The sequence below is a fragment of the Passer montanus genome, unplaced genomic scaffold, assembly GCF_014805655.1.
Source record: "Passer montanus isolate IOZ18808 unplaced genomic scaffold, ASM1480565v1 scaffold9, whole genome shotgun sequence".
Taxonomy (NCBI): domain Eukaryota; kingdom Metazoa; phylum Chordata; class Aves; order Passeriformes; family Passeridae; genus Passer; species Passer montanus.
Window position 1 is genome coordinate 13,353,550 of NW_024374367.1, and position 24,103 is coordinate 13,377,652.

General features: G+C 41.1%; 1 protein-coding gene across 8 annotated transcripts in view; it reads right to left on the reverse strand.

Annotated features, from left to right (window-relative positions):
* FOXP1 (forkhead box P1) overlaps nucleotides 1-24,103 on the reverse strand; it is a 380,068-nt gene that overhangs the window by 216,314 nt on the left and 139,651 nt on the right. For 6 of the 8 annotated variants that reach the window (XM_039733877.1, XM_039733865.1, XM_039733866.1 and 3 more), the window contains one exon: nucleotides 1,621-1,686. The gene's annotated coding sequence lies outside the window, so the exon portion shown is untranslated. Of the gene's footprint in view, nucleotides 1-1,620; nucleotides 1,687-6,318; nucleotides 6,338-7,050; nucleotides 7,133-24,103 lie in introns of those variants that run through there. The other 2 variants (XM_039733870.1, XM_039733872.1) reach the window with 2 other exon arrangements.

Genomic DNA, 24,103 nt, shown 5'->3' on the forward strand with positions numbered 1-24,103 from the left:
AGTAGTACAAAATAGATCTCCTTTTGGAGACACAGCCTACAAACTTCAGGGAGTCTAAAGGTAAAGTCCTGCATTTAACACCACCAAAATTCCAAACTGTCCTGGGTCACATAGGACACAGCCACTCAGGAACCAGGAACAAGAGACACATTAATTACGAGGCCCTCTGATGCAGCTGGGACTTGAAATTCTTCCCCTCTTCACAAAAACTCAAAGGAGGAACAACGCTGCAGAGCAAAGAAGCACTAGCTCCTTAAACTGCAGGATCTGCTTCTTCTCCAGTAGCTGAAATACATCTAATACTTCATGGGCTCCACCATAAAAAAACAAACCAGTAAGATTCAAATCTTGAAGAGAGGGATATATCATATAGCTGACATACACCACTGGCATGGCCAAGGATAGCAATATTCACTTGAACTTCATGAATTTCATCCTAACTAAATAGATATTTTTGGCAACAAAGAACTGAAAAAAAAATCCCAGATCGTCCTCAGATCTATTTTAATTTAAAACAGAAGAGAACAGGGACATTTTTTCCCCCTTCAAGTACATTTTAATAAAATTAAAAATAAAAATAGCTTTAATTCACTCCAATGCATTTAGTCATTCTGTAAAATTCTAAGTTTAAAATGAAATCACCATTTTATATTCAAACAAGGTCAAGAGAACAGCACTAACGAGCACTGACATCACAGTGAACAGCAGCCACTGCTCAGCGCTTACATCAGTGTTGCTTGTTGCTATGGTGCTTAACCGACTATTAATTTCTGAAAGAAGGTGATTATAAAGCAGCCATATGAACCTCAGTCAGATGACACCCTTCAGTACCAAACACTGATCTGCGTTACTCTTCTCCTCTGCAAGTTAATTCTGTGAATCACCACTTTTGTGATGTTAATATTCCTTCCCAACTTGAAACTTTGGACCAGAAGAGAGGCAAGGAGTTAATTTAGAAGCAAAGGACTTTCACGCTGCTTTAAATAAAAATCATTTTGCAGAGAGTGATATTTCTTTCCTTTTTGCTGTGTTCCAAAGACTAAAAAGCATGTGTTTTAACTTCTGCAGTGATAATAAGCAATCAAATTAACAGCTAAATTTTGCTCTCCTGCTCTGCTCGACATGCTGCTGGAAACCCAGGAGTGTCTCAGCCTGGGATGAAGTAGCACTGGAGCTGACTTGACCACTCCCCAGGGATTTGCCTCAGTAAGGGGACCGTGCCACAGGCTGTGCCACTGCATCTCCCAGCTCAGCAGCAACGGACCATGGAGCTGCCACAAAGACCAGCCAGAGCAGGGTCTTCCCATTCCCACAAAGGCTCTGCCCAGTTACCAAGCAGCCTTCTTGAAACATGGCTGAAAGACAAAAAGTGCATCTTTTTGGCCTTGCTCCTCAAATGCAACTGAACACCTAAACCAGTGGCTTCGCAGGCAAAATATGGATTTTTTTAAGGCACAGCATTTACTCCAAAAGCTCCAAGCCCAATGCTGCAAACTTTATCCATGTTGCCAGAAAAGCCTTTACTTGTGCAGCTGAGGTACGTCCTAGGGTTCACAGGATCAAATTCTTTGTTCAGACATACTTCAAAAATAGTGTGAAAGACAGTATGTTTGCATTTACCTTCTTCAGTTGCTCCTGTAAAGCAATCTTCAGTTACAGCCACCCAAAAAGGTCACTCTTCTTACCCTGCAGAGAAAGGAGGTAACACACGTGACTCTGGGTCAGTGTCAGCAGCAACACCCAAAGCATTTTCATTGGCACCACATTTGCAAGTACAAACATAAATAAAGCAACAAATGAATCTAATCGTGTTTAATGGTGAATGACTTTCAGAGAGAGTTAATAAAAACAATCAAGTCACAGGACTGCTGCTTATCAGTACCAGCTAGTGTGAGGTTCTTCAGTTCAGCACAAACAACTTGGTCTTTGGGAGAAGAAAAAGAGAAGCAAAAAACCCCATGGAGATGAGACATCTTTGTTCTCTAACATAAACTTTCTTAATCTTGATGTCTATCAATCTATTTTCAGTTTGAATAATAAATGAGTTCAGTTCTTTGTTTCAGAAATCTGACTATTGTCTGCATGGATTCTCCTTATTTTAAGACCTTTTGCAACCGCTGCTATTTTATCTTCTGGATCCTTTCTTTTTTCTCATCCTTTTCCATAGAGACACAGTCCTAGATGAGATTTTAGAACTAGCTGCATCCTCCTAATTCAGAAAGTTGTTTACTGTCTTGGGATATCTTCTCATTAAGCATTACCAAGAGCATGCCAAGGTGGTGAGAGCAGTGGGTATTAAAAGGAGGAATAATTAAAGTGTATCTTTATAAAAAGTAGGAGGGAGAAAACAGCACGTGTAGGTTTTTTTTACCCTGTATATTACTGCATCTTGTGTACTCTCTCTTATGCAAAAGAGTATGTAATCTTTTAAGAAACATGACAATCTGCCACTTTCTGTTCATGTAATTGGGATCAACATATGGTACAAGAGAAAAGAAAAACATTTGTTTATTAATTTAGATCAAGTTACTAACTCAAACCACTAACAGCATTCAGAATTAATTCCACATCAATTGACCAAATACCTTAACAGAGTAAAATTATACCATAATTTCACTGAAATGTTGATCTTCTGCTGCAGGGGACAGAGTACCATGTAATATAGACACAAAGAAATATGTGATAATTTGGTGACACTGATGACTTCGTACGAAACGGAAAGTCAGTGACATGTGGATGTGTAAGACAGAGCTACGTGAAACTCCATTTCATAAAATTCACACAGTGATGTGGAGTTTTGGGGGTGTTTGTGAAACTCACCAAATGTTAAGTTGTGCTATTTACATCACTAGGTGAAGCTTTTTACGGGAGCAGTAAAATACCAACCTCTGGGGAAAAAATCAGAATCTTCACTAAGTTCACTCAAACGAATATGAACTCATTCACCATTTATTTTGGAAGGAAAAATATTTTCACAATGAGAATGAGGCATTATTTCTTTACCATTGAAGCCTGATTTTTCTAGCTGGGAGAAAAAAAGGTTACCTTGATATGAAATCAATATTGGTTTTATCTGTTGCTCACTGGCACTTTATTTCATTTTTATTTTTTATGTTTTGTGTGAGAAGCTCTTCACAGTTCTTGTAATGCAGTGCCAGAACACTGGGGGCCAAAATTTGAACATGTTTGCTGTATAGGAAGCCCTGTGTTCCTTGCTGAGGTACACATATAAGAAATTCCTGATTCTGCACTGTAAAGGACGTAACACTACTCCATCATAATAGGTCAGGGCTCACCTTCCTGAGAGTATGTAAAACAATACATCTTTTATGTAAAATACATGACCTCCGACATGTGATGTGCTCTTAGATTAGCAACAATAAAGGCTTTTATCCTGCTTTGCTGCAGGGGTTATCTTGGGTTTGACACTTTAAACCTCTTTTCATATTTATCTGTTTTATAAATTTTCTGGGTATTTGGCAGTCAGATCCTTATTTTGGCAGTATTTTGGCAAGCAGACTTCATTTCTACCCTGAGTCTTCACGATAGCAAATGAACCATCTTAAAATGTACTTTTTAAGGAAGCTGCTGAAAATTAAATGTTTGCATAAAATGTGCATTCAGTATCTCTTTGGGCAGTGCTGAAAAAGGCAGGTATCATTTTCTAAACACATTTGTCTTGCATGAACCACACTTCAAGGAAATCCGGCTCAACAATCAGCTGGTGGGAGACCAACAGGGTCTACAGGGGGCTGAGGAGGAGTCAGCTCTCCTCACAAATAACTCCCTGATGGAAATCCAGACTGCTTTAATTTCTGGTTATCAAACTCCTACTATATGTTACCTGGCTTTCAAAAATATGGAAAATGCACCATTAAAGTTAAAATGAGCAGCAGAAACAGCTGTTCCCACCTGTGAAAATTTCTCATTAATAGTCTAAAAGTTGAGTATCTCAAAACGTAGAAACACAAATACAGACTTTCCTCCTGAAACTGTTTATATGGGTGAGTGAATTGATGTAGGCAACACACATTCCTTCCATCATGCTGTCTTTAAGATAAACACAAAGTACCATCAACACTGTAAGTGTGTGTGTGGAGCAAACAAAGAAAAAATCCCATCCTACCAAAGCAAGACATTTCGCTACACTCATATTTTCCCCCCAAGGAGATGATTAAAATAGAAACCAAACCACAAACAAAAATCCACTTTGCAAGCAAGCAAGCAGCAGTGGTCCTGCTGCCTGATGGGCAGAGAAGGTCTCAAAGCACCCTCTGTGCCACCTCCAAAGCCCAACTGATGCCATACACAAGGAAGAGTCCACGCAAAACTCTGTGCTCCAACAAATTTTACCAGATATTCCTGAAAATGTCAGGTTTGTTCACCATGTGCCTCAGTTTACCCACTAGCAAGATAGGTAATTGGAACCGAGTTTGAAATCCTTGGATATAAAGATACTTTTTAAAACAGGGTTTTGGGCAGGATTTTGGAAAGACAACAACAATCTCAACCTGAGCCAGGGCCATAACTCCATGCCCACCCCTGTCCTGGATCAGGTCCCACCTATTCCCCTGGTACCAAGGGACCAGGCCGAGCCAGCGCCATAACCTCTTCCAACAGAAATGCCACCCTTGTCCTGGATCAGGTCCTACCTATTCCCCTGGTACCAAGGGACCAGGCAAAGATCAGAAGCTTTGACATTACACCTGCTGTTGGGCTGGACCTTGTAACTCTTCTGATCCCACACCATTTATTTGATTTAGTGATCTCCTCCTCCAGGGCAGCAAGGTCATTCCAGGGAATGGATGTGCAGCATGGAGCCCTAACTCCAAGGGATCACTGCAAAGCCAAATTTAACCAATAACACAGAGAATACTCAGAAACAGAGACCATTGCAGAATGAAAGTCTACTTAAAACTCTAACATTTTTTACTAATATCTAAATGAGAACAGCCTTGGGTATAGCCAAAAATAGATTAACAAGGACCTTGATCCCACACAAACTGGCTCTGAGTAATTTTACACAGGAAAGTAGAACACCAGTTGAGCTGCTCCTCTGCTCAGAATTACGCATGTACATTTTTTGTCAGCGTCCCAGCCCTCAAAAGCCTACAATATATTACAGGAAACCTAAAGCAGCAAAGGAATCTCCCCTTCACTACCTAGAAAGCACACTTTTAAAAAAATAAAGATAAAACAGACACATGCACCTGACAGCACAAAAAAAAAATTTGTTTTGAAATTATATTTTGATTTATTTTTCTTATATAAGACCAGCTGAAATGTATTTAATGTGCCTGATTAAAATATTTACTAAAAAGCTTCCTGAAAGTTTTAAAATACCAAAACCTGATCACCAAAATAAGCACTTCTGTGCAGTAATTTCTTCTAAATAAAGTGAACTGTAACCACCTAATACAGCTGTTCTTTCCCCTCAAAAGTCCCTGAGTCACATTCAACTGCACACAGGCTGAAATATGAACATATGTACTACTTATAATATGTCCTATTCTTATAATCATTATTTTCTTGTCCTATGCAGGAAAAGACGCAGCCTGTGATTTTATAAACTGCATTTTTGCAAGAGAAAAACAAGAATATTTTTATTTGGTATTTTGCTGGTTCTGAAAAAACAGAATGTACACTGATTGTGGAGAAAACATCTGGTACCAGACAGACTCGTGGGCCAGTTCTGCACACAGGTTATTTCCTCACCCAGCACACTCAATTGGGTTACTAGCACAAACACAAATCATGTGTAGAACTGCTTTGAGGACGGTCAGTAGTTGTCTCTTCAGTTTTGTTGTACCTATTTTATTTTTAAAGAGCTATCTATCAACCTGAAAAAAATATATATATTAAACTAAATACTTCAAATAATCTGGGAGATAATTTTTTTTCTGACCACTGTCAAGGTGGCCACTTTTTATTGTGCAACACATATAAAATCTCAGGGGGTATGGCACAGGAGATTTTCTATAGCAGGAGTCCTTACCAACTCATCAGAAAGTGAAATGCAGGTGAACAGTGAAACTGTGAGAGACTAAGTGCACTTCTTCCACCTCTCTTTGAAGAGGGGGAAGTGGATTTGGTACAGGCCAAAACACAGGGATATCAATGCTCACTGTCTTGCTGCTTCTCAGTGGAAGGAGGGAGCAAATCATACTGTATTTTCCTTTTCAGTCATTAGCAGGCTGTTCAGAATCTCTGGCTGGTGCTTATTATTTATTCCAAACAGAAATAAAATAAAATAAAAATAAATAACAGCACGAGGACAAAGCTATGCACAGCACATTCGCTCTTTCAAATTAATATTACCTTTCAAGTCCACCGTAACCTTGGAAAAGAAAAACTCGGCGTAAGCCAAATCTACAAAACTAATCACGATCCGTTCCTCCCCCGCTTTTTAACAGCTCTTACAGGGAACACACGGGTGCAGCTCGCAGGCAAGTTGGGAACAGCTCGCTTCCAACACGGGATCTGCACCGCGATCGCTCGCTCTGCATCTCTGACTGATGGATTGCTTGTTTGCCTCTCGTGTGTGACAGCGCTGGCCCTCACCGAACCCGTGCCAGGTGAAGGGAACGCGCTCCCGGGAGCCGCCCGGGCTGGCAGGTGAGGAGAGGCCATCCCCGTGTCCCTCGGCCGGATCCCACCTCCCCGAGCCGGGGCCACCATCTCCCGCAGCCGGAGCCAGCCATCGAACGCCGCCGCCTGGCTCCTATCGCCAGATCTTCCCCGTTTCTTAAAATAACTCCCCGTGCCTTAGTACCAGCCTTAACCATTTTCTGCCTGTGCTACAACTCTGCTCCCGGAGCTTGACCTCTGCGGGCGGCAGCGGCGGAGGGTGCCCGCGCCCGGCCCCGCCGCTGCCGCCCGGCACCACCGCGGGGCCTCGGGCAAGGCTGCCGCTGTCCCAGCGCCACTTTCCGCACACACACACACACAGGGGCAAGGGGACACATCGCCGCCCCTCCCCGTGCCGTGACCCCGGCGATGCTCGGGGACACTTCCCCACCACTGCCCCCCCGCCCCTGTCCCGTCCCTTACCTGGCAGGCGAGTGACACTCCTGGTCGTGGTCATGTGAAAATATTTTCGAGGTATCCTTTAACAGCCTTTAAATATTGAAGCCTAAAAACAATATTTGCTGTTTTACCTTTTGAAGCTTTAACAAAAGCTTTGTTTTAGCATTTACCTCGGTGTGCAATAAGAGTTAATAATCAAATCCGTCCCAACCCCCACAAATGTTAAACAAAAAGATAAAAGAAATGCAAATAGCTATTGTCATGGAAAGTTAAAGTACCTGTCTGTATTTTTAAGTGAAAACTATTATCTCTATCAATCAAAATTTAAGAATACAATAGCACTAATCACACGAGGTGCTTTGACTGAGGTACTTTTCCTCATAAAAAGTTTTTTGTTTTTTTTTTTTTTAAACTGGTGCATAAAAGTAATACACTTACAATTAGACACGGTATTTGTAATTTTGTTATTAAAAAACCTCAGCAGTCTTATTGTTAATAAATGCCTCTGAGTCTGTAGGCTGATTCGTACCCAAGAAGACCAAAGTCCCTACATATTTTAATAAGGTTGATGAAATTTTATTCAGATTCTCACACTTTCCAACATGTGGTGGAACAGCACACTCTTCTGTTTGAGAGGAGTTACTCAAACGAAGGAAATAGTTAATTGGGAACCAAAACTACTACTTCTGGCCTCGCCGCACATTTTCCACATTTCTCCAAGCGCTGTCTGTGCTTCAACCCTCAGCCTCCAAGACGTGCCCTTTGTCGTCTTTTCTTTAATTTTTGATGCCAATTCCCTCCCGTCGGACCCCGACGCTCTCCCAGCCCAGCACACATTACGTATACACTGTGTACATTGTGCAGGCACACCACACGGATTCTCTCCAAAGTCATTTTTAAAACTAATTTGTCCAGACGGAATCAGAAACCGAGCTGCGCAGTTAATAAGTGCAGGAGCGAGCGGCAGTAATTACGCCTGTACTAAAAGAAAGAGCCCGAGATTAAAATACCTATAAGTAAATAGTTGAGGCAGGATGCCATTATGCAAACTCTGCTCTCGGGGAGGGATGTCTCCCACACTGAGGAGCAATAGGACTGTCATTTTTTTCCCCCTGCAATATCAGGTTTCCTACTCCACAGCTCTGGTACTCTGCATCATGGCTAACATCTCTAGTGTGCTATTAATATCAATGAAGAGACGATTCAATTTCCACATAAGAAAAACCTCCCTATTACAGCGCAGACATTCGAGTGAGGACCCTTGCAAAGGAAACAATAAAGACCAGAGGGTTGCTTTTTTTTTTCCCCCCCCCCCCCCCCCCCCCTTTTTTTTTTTTTTTTTTGCTGCTTCTTTTGCAGTTCTGCGTTGCTCACTGTTTGAAAGCTTTTAGCTAACAATGGAAGCATTATCTTCAGGACAGTTACAAAACAGGATTTGTTAGTACAAAGAATAATAACACCAAACTCATCCCCCCCCCACCTCCCCACCCCGCAAATACCTGCCTATTGCAATATGGCATTTAATACTTAATTCAGAAGTATATGCCAGAAACACCTGTATTCTTGATCTAATTCCGTGCAACAAACTCGCTCAGCAGACCAGTTTTGCTCAAGGAGGTTTGGACAACTATAAACAAACAAGTATTTTGTTCATTTATAAAATGGAACAGAAAAAAAGTATCTTATTCTACCGAGTGCAAACTTACCCATTAATGAGGAAGAAAAAGGCTTAGAGCTGTACATTCCCAACCAACTGCAGAAAGTTGAGAGTTTGAAAACACTAAAGCACTTTTGACTATCAAGCCTTTCTGTGCTTCAACACTGGCTGCAGTGTAAGGAAGGACTGAAGGTATGTGGTCTAAACACAACAAAAGCCACTGCCTTACTCTAGATTAAATATGCAGGAAGAGGCCCCTTTGCATAAACACAAACACTCAGCAAATGAGTAACTGGCTCAAATCAGACGCCTGCTGTGCATTCTACCTGTCCTGATCTCTGACAAGCTACACAGCTTGTTTAAGGGGATAGGAGCTGCAAAATCAAATCAAATCCTAGCGCTAAACGCTCTGCTCCTCTGACAGTAAATAACAACAGCACCAACAACTCCACGCCAAACGCTCATTCCTAATCTAAGCATTGCTCTGGCACAGAGCTGGATCGTGTGCTGTGCCCACTTTGGCTCAGCCACCCATCTCACCACAGCAGAAGAAACACAACCAAACACCACCTGTAAAATTAATTTTCATTAACTGTACTGAAATCCAATACATTCCTGGCCCGGCCTTTTCTTAACAAGGATTTAAAATTAATACCAGACACTTTTGGTTGACAGATTAAATCTTCATTTGCTCTTACTGTCCCCCTGTTTTGTTTACTATATAAAAGACATTCCAGACACAGACCTATTTTAGCTGTTATGAATCACCACATAATGCACACCTGTTTACTAGTTTATTTGGGAAAAGGGAAGAAACTTCTGAAGTGTTCCTTAAAAACATTATTTTCAAAATATTGCTGTCATGAAACAAGCCCTCCAAACTATATTTACTTCAAAAAACAACTAAATTAGAGACTGTGATAACCACCAAACATATCTAAACATTTATTATTATAATTGAATATACATAATTATATACTGTGATTTACTCTTCCTTCTAGAGAAATAAATTATTTTTCAGTCTCGTTTATCCTTCCAGTCCAGAAATAGAATGAAGCAGCACGATTTTAAAGCAATTGGAATTCACCAGTGTCCCTTCCTAACTTAAGGAGTCAAATCACATTGACCTTTTATTGTAAGTCCTAGCTACATGTTGGTTTTGGTAATTTAATTATTTTTTAATAACTTGCAGTATTAAATGATTGCCATTGAAACACAAATAAGATTATACTCCTCTGCCTTACTCTCTGGTGCTCCAGACTACGGCGTAACATGGACGGCACGACTGCGTCCGGCCCCGAAATTTCATTCTGAAAGAGCACTTACACACAGGCAGGCACAGGAAAATTCAGCCTTTCAAGATGCAACACACATTTACTGGATTCTCAAGCATGTGTCACAGATTATTTCAAAGGACACTGGATATAACTCACAGCTTTAAATAGGCATCTAGCATGTTCAGTTCCACTGAGCACTTGTAAGGTATGGAGGGAGTTTTTACACCTCCTTGGATAAACTCACCAGGTTAAAGCACAAAAACATTGATAACGTGAACTAGTCAAGCCTAACAGGAGAAAAATCCTCCAAGAAAGAATCCCACGAGAAATTTTAGAGCCCCTGTGTCGTTCACCATTTTTGCATTGAAATGACCTTCCAAATAAGGCGTCAGATAATACTTTCACATAGATGATACCGATCTAACCTTGATGCAAATAAACCATAGAACAAAATTTAATCAGTATATCACTGTGTAAAAGCCTTTGTCCATCCCAATGGAGCTTCTAATGACTGTTTTGGCAGTTCTGGCTGGTAGTTATGCCTCCCTGCTCATATATATCTCATACTGGTTGAGCAAGCTAATGGAACTGCTGTTAGTGGAATCCAATATTAATACCCTGCATTGTGCAAAACTGGATGCAACTGAATATATTACACAATTACAGGTAGTATCTAATTCCATAGGTATTAGATACTGGTCTCTAAATTAATATTTCAATAGAGAAAGTGATATAAATACCACATTTCAGGTAAGATATCTATGAACTCTGGATCTGCCAGTCTTCCTGCTGTAAGCCTGCTCTACACTCACACAGCACAGACACAGGACCCTGACAAAAATTGGCAGGCAAGCTTTAGATGGTGAGTGACACATACTGATGCACAGAGTCAAAGATGTCATCTTCATACAAGCTCAACTAGTTATGAGCTTGAGAGAAAAATGAAACAAAAAAAAACCCCACCAAAATAAAATAAACAAAAAAAAAAAAGGATAAAAAAAAGAAAAAAAAAGAAGAAAAAAAAAAGGAGGGGGGAGAACGGAGCAAGACCTCCAGAAAATAAACAGGGTGTACAGTTTCAAAGGCTACAGACACAGACATTTCATTGTTCAAGCCAATTATCAGTGGAAAATAATAACAACAGATGGATTCAGAGTCACTGACTTTTCATATGCACTTCATCTCTGCACAACAGATGATGAAATGCGAGAGCTATCTCGGAAAGGCAAAACATCTTTCAGTAAAAGAACTCTATACTCCAGATGGGGACCTTCTAAGGCAGCTGATTATCTTCTTATAGTGTTGTAAGATAGACTTACTAAAACATTTCCAGAACTGATCAGATTGGATGAGCACAATGGCAGCATTATGAGGAGTAAGTTGCTCTGGTCTCATACTTGTGACTGGACTACTCAGAGATTTCAATGGGCTCAGAGCTGCCCATCCCCACTTACACATCAAGTACTGGTTCTAAAAAATGGGCCCAAAGCTGCTGCTCCCAGAGTGGGCAAAACACGGGGTTCAGCTTTGTGTGGAGAAAGGATGCAGACATTGGCCACAGAATCAGTGTCAGCATTAATTGGTTCCCAATAAAAGTCCCAGCACCATGAGCAAGGTGAGTCTCCTCACCTTCTGCAAACACACATTTTACACAGGGACACAGGCAGAGGACAAAACATGTTTACAAGTGGGACTGTTTCCACTATAATTGCCAGATGTAGAGGGAACTCATCATCCAGGAGCCTACAGCACCGTAAGCTGGGAGTAACCTCATCCAAGTTAGGGGAGCTACACACCCACAAAAACTGGTGCGAGGCACAAGAAAGACATAAATTCTTTCTTACAAAGCCTTTACAAAACCCCATCTCATTATGGGAAATAAAAAATTGCTTTCAAAGGGAAATAACAAACACATGTAAATTTTGGTGGTTCCGGTGATAAGCAGTTCCAACAAATGTCACAAACACCTACCTAGCACAACCTTCTCCCACTCAACCTGAATACCACAAAGTATGTGTTTTTGATCACATGAATCAGGTATGCCACAATCTCAAAACTTAAAATAAAAATGGAGTAGTGGAAAAATTAGCTCATTAATCTTTAAGACAACATTTCTTTAATGGAAGAACACTACATAAGTAGTGCATTAAACGGAACTGGTTGCCATTTCCACAATTTCTTCTTCACAACACCACAAGGAAAATCTAAAAAAACTGCATTCTCCGTAAATCAATACCGCACACCGAGGGGGAGCAATACACAACACACACACTCTGAACTTGCACCTACTGCTAATTTATTTCACAAGTTACAAAATATTTCTGAAGTAGGGGGCTGTTGGCTTCACAAACGTGAAGGGAAGAGATGGGTTTGTGGGCACAGCGTTTCCCCTCTTTGTGAACTACTTTGTCAAAAGTAAATTCACAGGGGAACATACGAGCAAAGAGTAAATTTTGCCCAGGGCAAAATTCTGCAACTGCTTTAAGAAGCAAACAAGAACACAAAAGATGTGTAATACAACCATCTGGCTCTACTCATGCTATATCAATAATCCCCAAAATTTATCCCCACCCCCTTAATCAACCCACACTGATGCCACAAAACCAAATGGCATCACTTATGCTTCCTGCCCATCACATTTTGAAATGATATTTAATATGCATACAGTACATATTTGCATGTTAATCAATTTCTTTAAGAAAAAAATATTTTTGCTTCTTTAGCTATTAGTTCTGCTTTTTTTCTACTTATTCACACTGGGATCTCTAAAACCACCAAGAAAGTCCTTGTGGTAAAGATACTCTCATATCAACATAGCATCTCAGGTATCAGGATAACGTGCTGGTCAAAATTTCAATCTCTTCTTCTCTCTAGTTTTGTGTCACAGTTTGAAAATAGCAGAGGGTGAATAATAACGTGCCAGCAAAATTAGCTGTTCAAGAAACATGGGTAAGAGATCCGTTTTGAACTCGGGGTTGGATGCATTTCTAAGCACTACCCTATTTGGGATGCAGGGAAGGAATGACAGAGGGAAAGCGGGGTATCCTATATGTCTTTTATTTTGAAGATTTGCACGAATTTTTCAGGCCTCCCCCATCCAGGAGCCAGCCTGCTCATGAAGAAGGAAAATGGGAAACTCCTGGCTACAGATGGAGGGCAAGCCTCTGTTCTGTGCTTTGGCTGAGCACTGCTCTCCTGTCCCACCCCAAGCCTGCAGTGTCCCACCTCACGACAGACCGACAGAAAGCCATCCATGCAAAGTGTCCAAAAGGGTGGCTCCACGATTGTTTGGGGGAGGGATTGTTTTCTTGAGGGAAAATCACCCTTGTAACCATCATGATTCATACCAGGAGCGCGCAACGTGAAACCGGTACCAAAAACAACACTACAAAGACGGTCTCTCTCTGGCGCTCCACCGAGCGACGGCCACGGCCCCGGGGGCTGACTCAGAGCTCTTCTTCTTAATCGACTTTTCTGCAACAACATACCCCAGCCCAAGCCCTGCCTCTCCCCGTGGCTGGCTGGCACACTCCCCGTGCCTGGTGCTGCCCGGGGGACACGGCACGGCGGGGACGGTGCCCCACGGCCCTGCCGTAACACGAACAGATGGTTGTTACACAGCGCAGGAGAAATACAAGCCCCGAGCACTCATGGCATAGGTGGAAATGTTTTGCAGTTATTTTCTTTGGAAATAAGCATACGTATAGCAGTTATGTCTGCGCCCTCATCCAGACTACCAAGCTGAGATCACAAACACTTTGTTAAATTTTTTTTTTTTTTTAAATCCACTTTTGGATTGCTTCTGTTGTTTGTACGGCTGGACTTGTACAGCCTCTTTGTAAGAATTGAAAACAGTCTCCCACAAACACAGGAATGGGCAAATGGTTTAGAGAGCTAATCCACACCTGGGCTACGTGAAAGGGGCTCATATTTTCCAAACAGAAACACAACCCCTTTTTATATATGAACCAGATTTGGATCCAAATGCTAATCCCTTCACCACATCCTACGTGGGGCTGTGTGATGGTCACAGGCAGTGGTGGTGGGTGGTGGCTGCGCTGATGGCAGCCATGGGTGAGGAGTTGCCATGCCCTTGGATGTGGAGGGCAGACCCGTCCTTGGTTACACCACAGTGAATGCAGGGTAATCCCCATCCTGCACACGCCTCTTACAGAAGAATCTGGCCCTGTCTTGTTACTCTCGTTAGAAAAATGAAGGCTGTGACAAAAAATAGCTGAGAACTACATCTTGCCGATGCCAAAATACAATAATAACATGTTCAAAGATTTAATTTAGAAGACTACAAAGTCTAGCTCATACATCATAACACCTTGAAATAACACTTTAAGGTCAAATCCTGTGCATTTTTGGAAACCACCAAAACATAATGAAGTTTTACTTAAATACAGCATTTACATTTATAACGCATTTCAGATTCTTCAAGTAAGCTAGACCACATGCTAGGAAAATGTACTTCCCACAACATACAAATTAAGTCATGTACAGCCTTCCCTCCGCAGGCTGAACAGCCACCGGCACAAATGGAAGTCCTGTGTATGGATCAAAGGCAGCATGTGGACCTCAGAACATGATTTTTTATATTTTGTTTTTAATTGGCAAAACATCAAATCCCACCAGCAGTTTATTTTTGTTGCCTTCCTTGCCCCTTTTCTACCTCTCCCACTTATTTCACAACGGAACATTTTTAAACCACCAGAAGTCTTTGTGGCAAAGATGATGTCATCCTGACACAAGATCAGGTGTGAGGTATGGTATGAATAAATACTTATCCGCAAACACATTTAATTTTCAATGGTTGGGCATCAAGAGACAAAGAAGTTCTTATGCAGACATATTAGCTGAGGATTTCATTTTGAATGGTCTGCATTTAAAAGAGCAGAACAACACATAGTGCAAGCCTAGAAGAAGAAGGGGATAAAAAAGAACCCAAACCCCTTGTACCTTCCTTCTTGTTTTTGGGAAAGCAATGCACAGCTCTGCTCTTCACAGTAATAAATATATGGTGCTTGATTACTTTGCCTTTTAAGTCACCGATACCATACAGGACAATTGTCCTTTATACACTGGCAATAAAAACCCTCCCTAGGAAAATAAATATGCATTTTAGAGTAATCAAGCAGGAACTAATTTTGTAGTTTTTCACAAGTAGCCATTTACTTTGGCACCAAATGGTAATGTGTAGCAGAGAATGCAGTATATGCTTTAACCCAAGAAAAATTAGACTTGAAAATTAATACACAGTGAAAGACAAATTTAAAGCAGCTTTCTTGTGTTCTGACATAAGAATATAAAAATGACATGAGCAACTAAAGATTAGTTTACATACTTTTCAATCACAGCTGCCGCTCAGTAACCACAATACCTTTAAAATGACATTCCACTGAAACAGATACAGTTTGGCTGCAACAGCAGCAAGACACAGTTAACATGGAATTAAAAGGGCATTTTTTTATTTACACACATCGTACAGCGCTGAGCCCCAGCACAATTACAATGGAAAGATTTTTAGCATGATTAATTTGGAAATAAACTAGTGATAAATAGAGTGCATTGCAAGTGATTCTGCCGAGCAAATTTTTATCACCAGCCTTAGATGTCAAAACACAGTTTCAGGGACAGAGAAAGAACAAGTCACATCTTCTTGGTTAATATTTAATTGGGTGCTAAAGATTCCTCCTAAGGACCTCTGAACCATCACTGACAGCCCCACAAGATGTCCCTGTCTGTGAAATAGATACCAACCCTTTCTGTATAAACTAAAATAACATTAAATTTAATCAAACCATTCAATTAATAAATCACTTCAGTGGACATTGCAGCCCAATCCCTGTTTAATTACATAATTTTAAAAATATTTGCACACTGCAACCACTAAGATTGGCTCCGAGGTTTCATAATACACACTTAACACTTGAGTTGGAGAACAAATTTATTTAATAAATGCAGAGCTAAGTACAATAATGCCACTCCACTCAAACTGCAAAAATCACTTAGCATCTCCTGCGAGAAAAAGCAAATAAACTTTTTCCCTATTTAAATGCATGTCCCTGCTATCACCAATTCTGCCAGAAGCCACCTCCTTTCTGCCCTTGTCCCTGCAGTCAGTGGGATGCCCAAGCACGGGAAGGGGTGGCAGAGCTGGTGTCCCCCCCATGGCACAGAGCATCCCTCTGCTTCACCTTCACACAGACTCCCTGGCCTCCCTCCTTCCTTGCCCTCTGCCTCCATCCTTTCCTCCTCACTCTTGCCTCTATTTCTCCCCATGTTGCTTGTCTGCCCCTTGTTCTCTGCTGTTTATTGTTGTTCCAGCTCCCCCCATTTCCATCTCAAGCTCCTGCCCTGAGCTTCCTACACCTGCTCTCTTCCTCGCTGCCATCTGAGATAGCTGAGGTGAAAAAAGCTATTTGGGAAAAAACCCACAACAAACAGGATAGAGGGAAGAGCCTGGGGAGGAGAGCAGGGACAGAAAACAGTTTAGTAAAGCCAAGCAGAACTGCACAATTTCCAACAACAGCAAGAGATGCTCCAGAGCACTGGGATGAAAAATAAAAGCCATGGACCAAGTGTATTTCATGAAGTGGGATTCAGGTTCTGGGATGGGTGTAACGCCTGTATTCACAGAAAAACTCCGTGTCTCCAAAGAAACCCGTGTTACTGCCATATATAACTAGGTGTGACAACTTGGGAGAGGTTGAAATACATATGGACCAAGCGGTGGCCTTAAATGAAGGGGAAAAAAAGCAAAGCTAAGGGTTTGTCACAGCTTGGAGGCACAGCTGTGTGCACTCATACAGACTTTGCATTCATTCATATAGAGCACAGCTTTCAGGTCCTGTGGTTCCAGCACGATTTTTGGACGAAAGTTGAGACTCAAAAATAAATAAGTCTATATTTGGCCTGCCCTGGATTCGAGACACTCTCAATAGTACTTTGCATAGAAACAATCTGAATTAATACAGACTAAGTTCTCCAGATTATAATACTCTTTACCAAGCCAATGGATGCACCTCTAAAATTCACTGCCCTGACGAATAGTAGAGCTCTTGAAAGTCTGCTTGTATTAGTTTTATGGATCTATTCTACTGCTTAAATCAGGTCTCATTAAAATTACCATCCACACAAGTTCTCCCACTGGGAAATCTACATGCCAGAGCTACTCCAGTTCCGCAGGCAGTGCTCGGAGGGGGTTGCATATTGCAAAATAACTGCGGACACGGCGGGGGGAGGACAGGGGAAGAACAAGAGGACTTCAGGACAGCAAACAAGTGACTCCTTACCCTCCTCTGATTTTAACCGCTGCAGCTTTTGCTCAGGTGGTGCAACTGCATCCACGAAAAGAAATGCTATTGCCAGAAACGAAACCGGGACGGGGTGGTGTAAAAAGTGCCCCTCGGAAAGCCAGATGCGGCCTCAAACGTCCGCTTTAGTGCTGGCATGGCAGGCTAAATATGCAAACACTGCACCTGACAACTTACACTAAAGCATATGATCTGCACACTGCCCCTCCAGTTTAATTTTTAATAGTAACAGTACTTAAATCTCAGCATTAATGTATTAATGTTCAAATGAATACAATTAAAGGCATCTCTGTTTTCTTCAGTGCTGACGACCTGGAAGATCTTTCTCCCCTTCATATTTGCAGGGATTATTACAAATACATTCTGTAGCCGTTGTTTTGGCAAAGAAGCAAAAACCTTTGCCTTTTAAATATGAAGTAACAGGAATAATGAATAATATATCTTCTGATCTTTGTTCTGCCATGATATATATATAATGATATATAAAATGTTCATTTATTATTATCACACATCCTAGGGAGCAGACATGCAAAATTACTTTTTTTTTTTGTCTTATAAGGTCATTTATCATACAGAACATCCTCCAAATAGGTAGTCCTAAAATCTCAATTTACAAAGACATTTTTTAAAGCCGAATTCTTCAAACAGGGCTTCTCTCCTGATGGTTAAAATAAAAACTTTATGATATTAACATAGCTGGATTTAAAGAGGTAGAAATGCTCTGCATTTTGTTTCAAAATATCCTGCCCCAACAAATCTGCCTATTTTTTTAACCTAATTTCTGCCACATATATTAGTAACAAAAGCACTGCACAACCCTCTTTGGGTCAAATTCAGAAAAGAAAAGCATTTATTAAAAGAGCAATAATTTTTATCATAGCATCTGTGATCTCTGGGTGGGGAAAGGAAACACCAAAAAGAACGAAATCTGTATATACAAACTATCAGTCAGATTTTAACACTTACACAGAATAATGCAAAGCTTTATTTCTTTTTGATGTTAGCAGGCTTTTCCTTTTTCTTTTTGCATTCCATTTTTCAATATGTAAAATGACAAAATGCAAAAAAACCAACAAAAACACAAAATTGTGCTTGTTAGGGCTGGCCTAGTTTTTTGAAACACGCACAAAAAGAAAACCCACTCATACGATCTTATTTTAATATGTAATAGAAGAATCTGGCAAACATTATCCAGAATAAGTCTAGCCAGCGAATGCAGACGAACATACCAGTCTGCTGCTGCAAGGCAAAAGAAAATTTGATCTTGTTCTTCCAACACAGAAGAGCAGCATCTTCCACATGAAGAGCATCAGTGCAGGAGCACAAGCAAACATCAGCTCCTTGCTGCTCACACCAACACCTCACCTCCTTCTTGGCTGGCAATTTCCAAACAAACCCATCTCAGCTATCCCATCTCCAGTCTCTCCTAAAGTCAAGAGTAAATCAGTGTCTTCCCCCCAGAGCAATGTGCTCAGTCCTGCACTGGTCATTGTCATTTTGGGAAGCAAGACCCAGCAAAAACCCCAAGTAGCGGCAGAATGCTCTTTCTGCAAAATTTCTTTGTGCCCAAAAATCTGCTCCAAGCCACGAAGCTTTGAAGCAGTACCCAGAGAAAGAGCCAGACACAAAACTACCTCCAGGGGAAAAGAAAAGAAATAAAGAGATAATCAAGTAAGAAAAAGGGAATGGGAGAGCTGGAGTCAGCACAGCTAAAGACTCCAATGAGGAGGGAGGTGGAGGACAGCTGTAAAGCGCTTAATTATAAACCTAAAAATGTTCAAAAAACCAATCTCACGCTAACAATTTGCGTATTTTGGGATTACCTACGGATGAGGAAGGTTCAGCTTAATCAGCTATCTGTGCAAATGGATCCCCAATGTGCCAGAGCTGAACTCAATGGACAATCCCGTTAGAGTGGAAAGAGCACATGAAACGCCCTTGAGAAATGTGGCTAATGCCACAAACACTGAGGAAACAACTGCTAATAAATTTTCAGGCTTAGAAGGCAAAGGGCAAATGTTGAAAGGAGTAGAAGATGGGAAGGGCATGGCTAGGCTTCATAAGAAGTCTGTTTCATGTGTGACATATTCCCGAGGCAGGTCTCACTCCTCAGATTAAAACCAGTATTTTTAACCCCCTAAAAAAACACCTCCCAAGAGAGAAACAACGACATCTCTTCTTTAAGTCACCTGAATTTAAGATGCCTCTCCATCTTCCATGACAGGAGACAACAGAAGAAAAGTCTATAAATACAGAGAATAGAGAGTGTTCATAAAAAGAAAAATAGTGCAAAAAGTATCTATTTTTAAAAAGTGTGACTTCAGGTATCAGAGGCACTCTGCAAAATACAAGTTAGGACTTTCCCTTTTTGATCAATGCCATTGCACAGGACAGAAGCTTCTCCTACCTCCAGCCACATAATGTTGGAGATTCACTTGCTCTCTCTCTAGCCTGTGTTTGCCCAGGAAACACACTGTGGACCACTGTGTATGGAGAGTCACTAGCAGAAGTAAATTGGGGATGGAGAATTCCCTCAACCCTCAGGTTACACACTGAGACACTTGAATTTGACAAGTGCTCTAAGACCAGATCTGCCACAGGTTAGGCACAGCCCACACTGGCACTGCTGGGATGCAGGGTCAGGACAACGTCCATGTGGTGGGACCAGATTTGAGGAGCTCTGCACTGCTGCAGTTTTCAGCTGTAAGCAGCCCCTCAGACTTCAAAGATTCACTTTAATTAATGATACTGCAGGGCCCAATCCTATCAGCATCTTATCCATTCTTACCACTTTAAAACACATTTGCCACCCCTGGCAGAGGACTCTGGTGCATCCCTGCTGTCCCCCAAGGACCAGGCCTGGCTTCAGGGACCACCCTGCACCAACTCCTCTCCTAGTTGGGTCTGATCCAGGCACTCACACAGTGCACTTGTACATTTTATTCTCTCTCCCCGAAGCTTTGGCAACTGAAATCTATTATGATATCAAAAGGTAGCTGACAACATAAAATGTATCCCGCTGAGTTGATGCCGCACGCTGCTAAATTTACAACAACATAAGTATCATAAAAATTATAAGAACTGCAAATTAACCACTGATTTTTTAGTTCAGTGACATAAATAACAGTAAAGATCTGGAAAACTTCCAAACATCTTTACAACTGTTTAATTTGTCAAAATCTATCAAGTGTATTTCAACCACAAACCTGTCCTCTGCAGTGCATTAGTTTTCACGTACTTATGCTAGCATCAAAGGCAGCAAAAATAAAGCTTCTGTAATTACTGTATTCTGATCCACCTTTCCAGTCACACTTTTATTTCTGCTTTTCTTCCTCTGTACTTCTCTGTTGACACTGACAGTCAGCAGTGTTTTAAAAACATTCATACTAAAACAGACAAAAAATCATTACTGCCTTCCACTCCCCCCAGGTTTGCCCAGGATACTCAAGGCAGCACATTGCTTTGTTTGCCCATTGGAGTGGTTTTCCACTCACGTGCTGCGCGTTCCTTGCGATGCTTGCGTCAGCAAACCCTTTTATTTACTCCTTTATTTGTGCACCAAGCTCTGCAAATGCAAAGCCACCTTTCCGGCAGCTGCAAGAGAGCAGGCAAAGATCAACAAAAATAATAAATTTTATAGGCTCTATTTCTTTTCCTAGGGGAGGAGCTCATTCTTATGTAGCTATTTATTTTGTATGGCTAAATATCAATTACTGTATTTTCTAAGACATAGGTTTACTAAAAAGAATGCATTTCTTTCACAACCATTGCAAGACAAACCAAAGTCCAAATGTGTTGAACTGCTGCTGCACAAAGTTAGGGTCTTTCTGAAAAAATAATACAAAATGTATTTCTATTAGTTAACTACTCAGGGGCTGTGAAGCTTCTAAATCCCCAATGCCTGCCAAGGGAGCTTTGACCATGGCACCAACACAGCAGAGAAGAGGTTGCCAGTGCTGGCCCCAGCACAAGAAGATAGTTTTGCCTTTTGAAGAAAGAACAGGCCAACACCTTTCATGTGATATTTGTTGCCCTACACATGGGTTTGCACCAAGAAAATTCATATACAACTCCAGCTGCAGCGAGGTAGTCGCTCTATAAAAAATAATAAATCAAGTAGGTGCTGAAAACTGACAAGACTTTTCTATCACATTTTTGCTTTTAGAAAGGCTTCCCAAGGTCGGGGCTTGGAGAAGGGCTCTTTTTCCCATCGAGCTGGCTCAGTTTTCCTCAGGAGCCATTTTGTATCTCTCCTGTATGAAAAATATGAAATATGACAGGAACTAATTAAATCTTCTTAAATGGGAGAAACTAATAAATCCCTCCCTCTAATGATACTGAAGTGCACTTACGAGTGACTGCACAGAACACACTTGCTGCATCTCCATAGGCGTGAAAGGCCACTGCAGAGGCTGGCAGGGTGTGGGTTCATGAAGAACTGGTTACTCAAATAGTCCCATGTGCTCCCACCAACCTCAAAGATTCATCTGCTCTCCAGAGCTGACAACCCCATCATCCCAATCAGCCAAGGTTTGGTGACTCCATCACTTGTGGACCTTAAGGTGACGTGGCTCTGACCCCTGGGCTGAGGGGCAGAGCTCATTTTTAGAGGGGAGTATCTGCTGGGGTCTGTTATTCTCCACAAGACAAAATCTCCGCATGCTGCCTATCCATATGGAAGCAGGAAAGGGAGGTTAAGGCCTAACTTTGACACAATAGGTTAAACTCAGCCCCCATTCCCAGTATATTATACTGTAAATCTCTTTATTCTGTAAGGGCAAAATAGAATTGCTTACAGTTTGTCTTAAAAATGGGATTTATGCTTCAAATACAGAAAACCAACACAGAACATAGTGCAGCTCTAAAAATTAAGCATCCAGATATAAAAGGAAATTTTAAATTAATTTTCCCACTGTGTTGTTTGCAAGAGCAATACACTTAAATGGCCACAACTCATTCAGTGACACCCAGAGGTACCGTGCAAGCACTATGGAGCAATGCAAGTAATTCAAAGTTCTTTGATTAAATCTCACATAATTGCACATAACTGGAAAAAATCACAGCAAGTTGGCTTCACATATTGTATTGCATAAATCAGAAGCTATTCCCACAAAATCTCTCCTTTCCAGACTATTTTATCTAAGCAACATATAGCTGTTACAACAATTTTTGAGTGATTTTGATTCCCATTGTGGTATAATGAGTAATGAAGAAAGCACTTTTTTTATTCTGGTTTACAGTGATGTGTAAACCCTTGGTGACTCAGTTCTGCCGCTTCACAACAAGGAGTTCTCATGTTTCTCTCTACACAGGAAAAAAGAAAATAAGTCTTCAACTATCCTGTTCTCAGCTCAAACCAAAGGGAAGAGCTCCTTCCTTGGGAGCTCCTATAATTTCTGCTGCCCATTGCAGTAAGACCCTAGGCCACACCCAGCAAACAGACAACATGATCTTAAGACAAAAGTACCCCAAAACTGAGCTCTCTGCAGAGAAAAGGAAACCTTCAACATGAGCCTGAGGAACGTTTCTCACTCCACACAGGGGAAGACAGACTTGGCCAGAGTGACTTGCCTCAAAACTCAAAAGCCTGGCACAACAGCCTTCTGCAATCATCTTTCTCTGGCATTCCCAGAAAGGGTGACCACAAAAACTGCTGTTTGCGCTGCAGAGAGAAATGGCCTTTTTTTGTGCTCAGCACCAGCTTTCCAGACTTAAGTTTCTCTTTCCAGTAATGTGCAATGCTAACACTTTGTGCTACATGGGGCCTAATATTTTCAGACCTGGAGACTTAATTACAATCTACTCTAATTGGCACATGGCACTAAAGTAGAAGTATTAATAACATTAACAGAAAAAAAAAAGAAGCCCTGATTGAGATGGCAAGATGAAGAATGAATCAATAAATCAACAGTAATCTTTTTCCTTAATCACAGCTGCTACTCCACCCTTTTTATTGATCTTTTTCCTTTTTTTTTTCTTTATTTCACTATAAATCTCCTGATTCATGATTGAATTAGTTCAAAACAATTGCACACCTAGCCAGGATAAGCAACACTTTGGCTTTAAAACCCTTCTCACGGTAGCAGCTGCATGGTGAGTTGTATGATGTTGAGACCCCCTTTCATTTTGCAGCTTCTCCTCCTCCTGGAGCTCATCCCTGAGTTCACAATCCAGGGGAGACTGGCGGTTAGTCAAGGTTTTTTCTATCTAAGAAAGAGGTAACCATGCTACACTACACCTGACCTCCCCACTCAGCCACGATGATGTTTTCATGCACATATTTAAAGGAACTTTTCATTTAACTGTCCTGTAATCTGAAAGCCAGTCAGAAATCCAAAACATGTATTTTTTTTTAGGCATATCTGTTGATCCAATATTTTACTCCAGTGTTCTCTACAGCATCATTATGGTACTTGCACATGTTCACCCCAAGTATAAATCTTCAGCATATCCTACCTGACTCTGCAGCAGCTTTCCTGGAAATAGCTTTGTTGTGTTCTAGTAAATTTCACTTGTGTTATTTATTCTCCTTTAAAAAAGAAGTTACACTTCACTGTACTCATTCTTAGCCAAGACAAGTTTCTGCCTATCAAAAGACACGTTTACTGCAAGGACTCTTATAATAATACCGATAATGGGTAAAAATTACACATTTTTATAAGGGAGAAGACAAAGGACTTCATGTTTTATAATAGTTGTGCTGATATCATAGTTTCACCAAACTGTGCTTTCAGACAAAATTATAGCCTTCTCTCCCAAGTGACCTAACCTGTAACTATTTAGGATAGATATAATGGGGCAAACTGTCAACTACAAATCAAGAG